This window comes from Echinops telfairi, unplaced genomic scaffold (genome assembly GCF_000313985.2).
Source record: "Echinops telfairi isolate 266 unplaced genomic scaffold, ASM31398v2 ScPeMD7_28;HRSCAF=97, whole genome shotgun sequence".
Classification (NCBI taxonomy): Eukaryota; Metazoa; Chordata; class Mammalia; order Afrosoricida; family Tenrecidae; genus Echinops; species Echinops telfairi.
The window spans coordinates 2,968,156-2,975,744 of NW_022103925.1; the positions used below are offsets into that span (position 1 = coordinate 2,968,156).

Here is a 7,589-nt window from a genome sequence, read left to right on the forward strand (position 1 = left end):
TCAGTGTCAGCCCTCAGGCCTTTCCCACTGGGACGACAGTGGGCCACACTTTGAATCTTTTTGTGGGCTGCAGTTTTGAGCCTGTGATGAGTCAGTTCTCAGAGGAATAGCCTCTGTTATGGATGGAATTCAGTCTTTCCACCCCACTCCCCCCCACCCCCACCCCAAATAGGTGCTGGAATTGTCCTCACTGAACCAGTGGATTTGGGAATAGGATCTTCGTGGTTATGTTAACATGGCTCGGTGAGTGTAGGGCATGTCCTAAGGAGAATCTCCTCTACCGGGCAGCAGTAGGGGTGAGTGGTGAGCAGTTCCTGCAAAGGTCAGAGATCAATCCCACCAGCCACTTGCTAGGCAAAGACCAGCCTGTCTGCTCCCATGAGGAGTCCAGTCTTCTTGCTATCAGGTGCCTTGAGCCCGTTGACCCACGACGACTCTCCTGACAGCAGAACAAAACACTGCGCGGTCCTGGAGCCCACCAAGTGCTGTGTGGGAGAAAGATGCGGCAGTCTGCCTCCTTCAAGAGTTACAGCCTTTTATCTTGGTAGCAATAGCACCACGGTGCTTGGTATGACTGAACTATAGAATGGTGTGATGTCTGGATTAGCTCTGAATAAAATGGTTTGGGGAAAAAAGAAGCAAAGATGTATAGTCTTTGGAAGCCTGTGAGGGCAGTCCTTCTCCATCCTTCGGGGCCCACGTGAGTCCGCATCGACTGCTTGGCAGTGGGTGTATGGACGAGACAAGCACAAATGGAATTGACAACAGATCCCTCCAGAACTAAGGCACAGAAGGTGCAAAGGACAGAGCCCTTCCCCAGAGCAGCACCTGCATGCAGGCTTCTCGCCGCCTCGCCTCTGAGGAACTACGCGGCTCCTCTCTCCAGCAGCACAAGCGAAGTGAGGGCCTCAGTGGGTGTTCCTCATGATTAGGGTGAGAATATGTTAGATTCCTCGGGTGGGAAATCTTGGTTCTTGGCTTTGCACCAAAAAGGATTCACACTGCAGCCTGATCTGTGATCCAAGTGAGTTTTTATCCAGGATAGAAGTGTCAGGCGTTACTATAACTGAACACAGGCCCCCTTGGGACTGCACACCCACACATGGCGGCCCGAGGCCAGAGGGGGAGAGTGACTGTGGCAGGGCCGAGCAGCCAAAGGGAAGAGGCCGTGGTCACCCAGTTCTGGCCTTTTGGGGTCCTCAGCTGGGAGGCACGGTCCAGGTACTGGTTGACCCCATTGGCTGAATTAAGCACACCTGGCTTACCTGACTTGGCGCTAGCCCCTTAGCCTGCATTGGCTTCCAACCTCCTGTAGGGGGCCCCTAGGCATGGAGAGCAACAACTCCCTATCCTGCTAAGAAATCCACTAGGCTTTTCAAATCACAAGCCAGTGTGTCCAGGGGCCCCGGAGTGAGGTGGTGAGTTGATGTAGGCCAGGGAAGGCTAGGCCATGCAGGGGGCTTCAAACGTTTGTGGGAAAGTTCCGTTAGCTTTTCATTCCAGGAACTCTTTGAAGCTCCCTTGCACAGTCCTAGGACAATTCTAAATTGTTCAGCGATTCCTTTCTGTTTTGGGAAGTGTTCAGTCAGGGCAGAGAGTCCAGGTGGAGGGCTTGAAAGCTGTCTCTTTCTCATGCAAGACTGGTGGCTGTGAACGTCAGCTCTGTGGTTAGCAGCCCCAAGCATTACCCACTATTCCAGCGGGGCGTCCCCCTGGGACACTCCCCATGTGTGTCTCAGCCAACCTGAATGACACCTTCCCCGTCAGGTAGACAGCCCGAGAGGAGAAGCATTATGAACGCTTCCTGCTCGCTTCCCTTTATCGGAGTGTGTCAGTCGGGGTAGACGAGAGAAACACATCCAGAGACGCGCGTATGTGTATATATAAGAGCTTTATATACAAGAGCAATTGAACATTGAGAAAACATCCCAGCCCAGTCCAGATCAAGTCCATAATTCCGATATTAGCCCATATGTCCAATACCAATCTATAAAGTCCTCTTCAGACTCACACAGTGCATGGAATGACGCCGAATGCAGGAAGATCACAGGCCAGTGGATGGAAAGTCTTGTGGATCCAGTGGCAGCGGAAGCCACTCAGTGCTGGCAGGGGGCTCCATAGCACCTCCAAATGAGGTCAAGCTGCGGCCTGATTGACAGGCTAACCGCCACCCCTTCACTCTGCAGTCTCAAATTGACAACAGATGATGTAACTACCACACCGAGGTACCACAGGAGTTTCGTTAAACCAACACCAAAAAAGCCTCGCTGCCTTGGGGTTGATTCCAACTCATAGTGAGTCTCTAGAACAGGATAGAACTGCTCCCCTGGGCTTCTCAGACTAACTTCTTTTTTTTTTTTAATATTTAAAAATAGTTTTAATTAATTTATTTAATTCAAAGATCATTTTATTGGGAGCTCTTCCGGCTCTTGTTACAATCCATACATCAATTGTTTCAGGCATACTAGTACACGGGTTGCCATCGTTCTTTTCTAGATAGTTATTTTCTAGTGAACCCTTAGCATCAGCTCCTCCTTGTTTCCCTCCCTCCCCACCACCCTCGGGGCCCCATGATAGATTATAAATTATTATTATTATTTTCATGTCTCACACTGACCACTGTCTCCCTTTCCCCCGTGGTTTCTGTTGTCCTTCCCCCCAGAGTGTGTGTGTGTGTGTGTGTGGTTATGTGTCGATCATTGTGATCAGTTCCCCCTTCCTCCCCACCTCTCCTTCCCTAAAACTAGTTTTTATAAACAACTTTTTATTCTGAACTGGGTAAAAATGTATAGAGCAGCTCATAAGTTTCACATTCATCAAACCTATACACATTTTGTGTCAGTGATCCAATCCCCTCAATGTAGCATCACTTATGACACTTCCTCCCTCTTTCCTGTTTCCGGCTCTCCTTTCCCTGCGGCTTCTCACCTCTGTCCCTGATTTCTTTCAAACCCCAAACATCCCATAGTTCTCACAGAGCTGCACAAAGTACTGATAAAATGATCATTTTTGTGATTGACAGGTAGGAAGAGGAGAGATAAAGGAAGTTGCCACCTCTAATCTACACTCATGCGGCTACTAAACGAAAATTAGCTGGCCGTGCCACAGTAAAGGGGTTTGAAAGAAATCAGGTGCACATTGGACCCCTATGGGGGAGATCCAGAGCTGGGAATGTGCAGACCAAGGTCACCCAGGTGCAGATGAAGGTCACTTAGACGCGTTGACGAAGGCACACTCGAAATCAGTAGCCTTACAGCACAGGTGCACTTGAACTGATCCACTAAGAACCGCCAAGACCCTCAACCACCCCCTCTCAGGTGGGGGGTAGGAGGGGATAAAATGCAGGGACTGAGGGCAGCCCTCTCAGTTCTGAAGCTGGGATCTCCCACTTCCCTGCAGTGTGCCCCTCTCTGAGCGTGCGCTCGCTCTCCTGCATTCTTCCTCTCTCTCTCTCTCTCTCTCTCTCTCAGTTTTGCAGCTCGCTTTTAGGTTCCCGGCACGCTTCTTCTGGTTCCGCAGTCGCAGCCTCCTCTTAAAGGCCATTTTTCCGTGCGGTTTTTCCGCGCTCCCCGGAAGCGGCCATTTTCATTCTGGAACATTTGCACAGGCCCTCAATCGGCCTTGCAGGCTTTCCAGAGGTGTCGTGCGCTGTCTGAGACCGTATTACCTGAAACTTCCCTTTCCCTCCGAAAAGTTACTTGGATTTACAAAAGGGCTTCTGCTGCGTGAATTCTTGCAGCGTTGAGAAGCAAGAGCCCAGGGAAAACCACCCCAGAACCCTTACACTTGCATTAAATATGCATTTGATATGGTGGTTTACTTTTTAAAAATTATTATTAAAAGGTCATAAGAGCTCTTACAGCTCTTATAACAATCCACACATTGCTTGTATCGAGCACATTTGTACAGCCTTCTTTTCAAAACATTTACTTTCTATTTGAGGCCTTGGTTACTTTTCACAGACTAGAAGACAGTCTTTCAACTTGGTCCTCTAGCCCCGAAAGAAGATGAAAACACGTGAATACTGACGGGAAAGCCCGGCTCTGCAGAACCCACGGCAGGTCTAAATCGCAGCCCAACAACTGGTCTGCCCACTGCTGATGCCCGTTGCTTTCGTACGTTCTTTTCTAAGCTAAGATTTTAGAATACAAGGACTGCTGGCCATACATAAACCGCCTCTATTCTCTCAGGGATGGTTCTAGTCTAGTTCAGCCGGTGTCTGACGTCACTGTCAGGCCAGGGTTCCACTGAGGGCTAGGAAAAAACCAACGAGGAAGGAGAAGAGCCCACGAGCTCCCCTCATTAACATTTCCTAATGATGCAAAAGGCATGGAGCCACTTTAAAATATTGCAGTATAGTTCTGAGTGAAATATAGGTAACCACTAATTCAACATAGTAGTTGGTCTTTCACATACTGCACTTGGTTCTAAATATCCAGATAATATCCCAATTCAGGGGCACCTTGTATTGTCCTCAAAAGAACAGATCAGCTCCACCGGGACTTTCTACAACCGCAGAAATGATCTAATCTATATTTCCCAGAGGTGCATAGATCTTAGTACTCTGATTTAAAAGTCCAGAGCTCAGTCTTTGGAAAGCCATTTTGTTGGTAATGCTCAATTGTTTCATACGTACCAATAATCAGTGCTATGGAAAGCCTTAAAATCATGCACATACCCAAGCTGATGAATGTATAGAAGTGAAGTATGCTGAACAGCCAGACTGAGTAGCTTTTATGGTGCATTTTGGCAAATGTGACTGATGTGTCACCTCTGTTTATCAGAGAGAAGGCACTTAGAGACATGTGTAGAGAACGGAACTTGGTGTGGGAAGAGCCCAGCACAATCCACCCACAGAAGCAGCAGCCTAAATAAAGCCTAGCCGCCCAGCAGCAGAACCTGATGACACTGGACAGTACTGTCTGAAGGATCCGAAGGAGGAGATTGTAGTTCTGTAAAAGCCGAAGTAGCGAATGACTCCAAGACACACAGGCATAGTAGAGGTCCCAAGAAGTATGCTACAAGACTTCATAGCTGGTTAGACACTTAGCTTGGATTTCCATTTCCAGAATTAACCTAATGATTGTCAGCATATCACTAATGATAATCACACGGTAACATCCATTGACAAATTCCATTTGACCAGAAAGGGAAACTCCCTTCTTAGAGGAGGAAAAATTCACAAGTGCAGCTGACGCGGAAATCCTCTGATCACAGATCAGCAAAGCCAAGCAGGTCAGGATGACAAAGGCATCAAAGTATTCTAAATGGATCCGGACACGTGTCAGTCTGTACATTCTCAGATGGCAATGCCATTATCCAAACTTCTTTTAATTCTGCCACTATGGGCCTTGCTGTCAAATATTATAGTTAAAGTGGAAACAGCCGGGGAGGTCAGGATGATGAACTGTTTGCAGATGACTGGCCTTCGGCTGGAATTGCAGCTCCACTGTAAAAAGACTGTGGAAGCCCAGGGTTGAGGTGAGTTTCTGGTCTTTTGGGGCTCCAAGGTGAAAAGGCTCATCCCGCACTACAAAGAAGCATTTCGTTTTGACTTCTGGGTCAAAGTCAAAGATGCTATTCCCTGGGGTGGATGTTTCCCTGCTTGCAAAAGTGCTGACAGATGGCCATAGAGGATTGCTTGGCACCCTTGTCCTCATAATTGTGATCCCCAGATGAGATGCTTTGCAGCTGCAGGTACAAAGTCACTGCAAAGACGATCTGGTTGGACAGGTCTCTGCATATAGATTGCAAATTGTCATCCATTCAGTCCATGTAGCCTTTTGGGTAGCAGTGTTTGAATATCATTATGTTCTCTTCCTCGAAAGCTACCATCAGTCTGATTTCTTTGCCCAAAGACCAGCTGGATAGTCACCATGATAATTTTAGAATTTGTATGGCAAGTTTCCATGGTTGTTTGTTTTTTTACCTCAAGCCCAGCATTTCTCACAACAGTTCATGAAAAGAAAAAAAATTGAGTTTTCTCCTCATCTGATCTTGTAAGCGAAGCTCCTCAGAGCCAGATGCATGCTGGTTCAAATTGCAGCGATTTTTCCCCATCGTGAGAGTTGCAGCTACTCTGGATTTGCCGTCTCTGAGGCACCTGGGCTGCGGTGGTGGCGCCAGGTGGTCTCAGCTGCCCAGTTGCGGGAAGGCGGGGACTACATGGCATTTGTGTGCCCAGCAGGCCAGCGTTTGTGAGGCTGTGAGACTGTAGCTCAAGAGAGTAGAAAGCCTCAACGTTCTCCTGCCGAGCGGCTGGTCGCTTCGAACTGGTGACCTTGCAGATAGCAGCCCAACTCTGTAACCACCACGCTCACTAGAGCACCCTACAGCCAAATAGTAGGCAAGCTAGTAAAGTGAATAATCCCACCAGGAAGAGAAGCCCCAGGACACGCAGCCCTAGATGCCAGAAAGTCAGCATTTGTCCCCAAAGCGCTCAGAAGGCTGGAAGGGACAGGAAGGTCCAATAGACGCAGGACCCCAGGACGGAAGTGGGAAGAGTGCTGTGCAACCAACGTCCTGAAGCAGAATGCATATAAATTGTTAAACCTATGGCTTTTATTAACTTGTAAAATTTCGCCCAAGTCTAATAAAGTATTTTTTAAAAAAAGATTCTGGTGTAGGTTGTCCAAATCTGAGGAGGCCGAGGTTCACAGGGGGAAGGGGCCCCATAGTACTGACTGGGAGATGGAGGCCTGGGTGGGGTGGCCAGGCCAGCGCCCGTTTCACTTCCTCTCCCTCATCCACCATGCACGCCACCTCCCCAGCTCCTCCTTGCTGCGGATCCCTCTCCGATCCACGGTCTGGGGCACGCTGTTGTGAAGTGGATCCCAGAGCCCTCATTCTCTCTGGCGGACCCCAGTTCAAACGCGGGAACTCCACTCCCTGGGTCACAGGGCGGGACCGCTCCAGCTGCTCCCGGAGTTATCTCGCCCTGCTGTCGGGAGGAGCAAACATCAGGTTTCCCGCCAACGCGGTGGCACGCCCCCTCCTGGGACGGACCAATGGGAGTTAAGGTTGGACCAAGCGGGGCCTATGGGAGGCGCGCCCCGCCGGGGCCAGAACCAATCGCAGACGCGCCCCCACCCAAGCAAGGACCAATGGAAGCAGGACTATCCATTTTTCACCCCCCCCACCCCCCGCTTCAGACCCTCGCGCCGAAGGGGTCTGAATCTCCCGCCAATACTCCCCTCCTCCCGCTAAGGGACAGCCAATCAGCTTCCGAGGAATCCGCGACGGCCCGACTTCCTCCATACTCGAGGGGCGCAATCTCTCCCACGGATCTGTTCTTTTTCCCCCCCGAGGTTTTCGTTTCCGTTTATTGATCTGTTTTTTAAAATCGTTTTATTAGGGGCTCATACAACTGTTATCGCAATCCATACACACATCAATTGTGCAAAGCACAATTTGTACATTCATTGCCCTCATCATTCTCAAACAGTCGCTCTCCACCTACGGATCTGTCCTCTTGAGGACGACGGCGTCAATTCGCCTGCCCAGCCGCCAGCTTCAGGGACGAACCCCTGCAAGTCCTCCGCGGTCTGCACACAGCTCAGGCTTCTGCAGCCGGGGAGGCGCGCGCAGCC

At 49.7% G+C, this 7,589-nt stretch overlaps 1 pseudogene; it reads right to left on the bottom strand.

The window, feature by feature from the left end:
* Nucleotides 1-4,487: 4,487 nt before the first annotated feature.
* Nucleotides 4,488-7,257, bottom strand: LOC123521609 (annotated as a pseudogene).
* Between the last annotated feature and the right edge of the window lie 332 nt (nucleotides 7,258-7,589).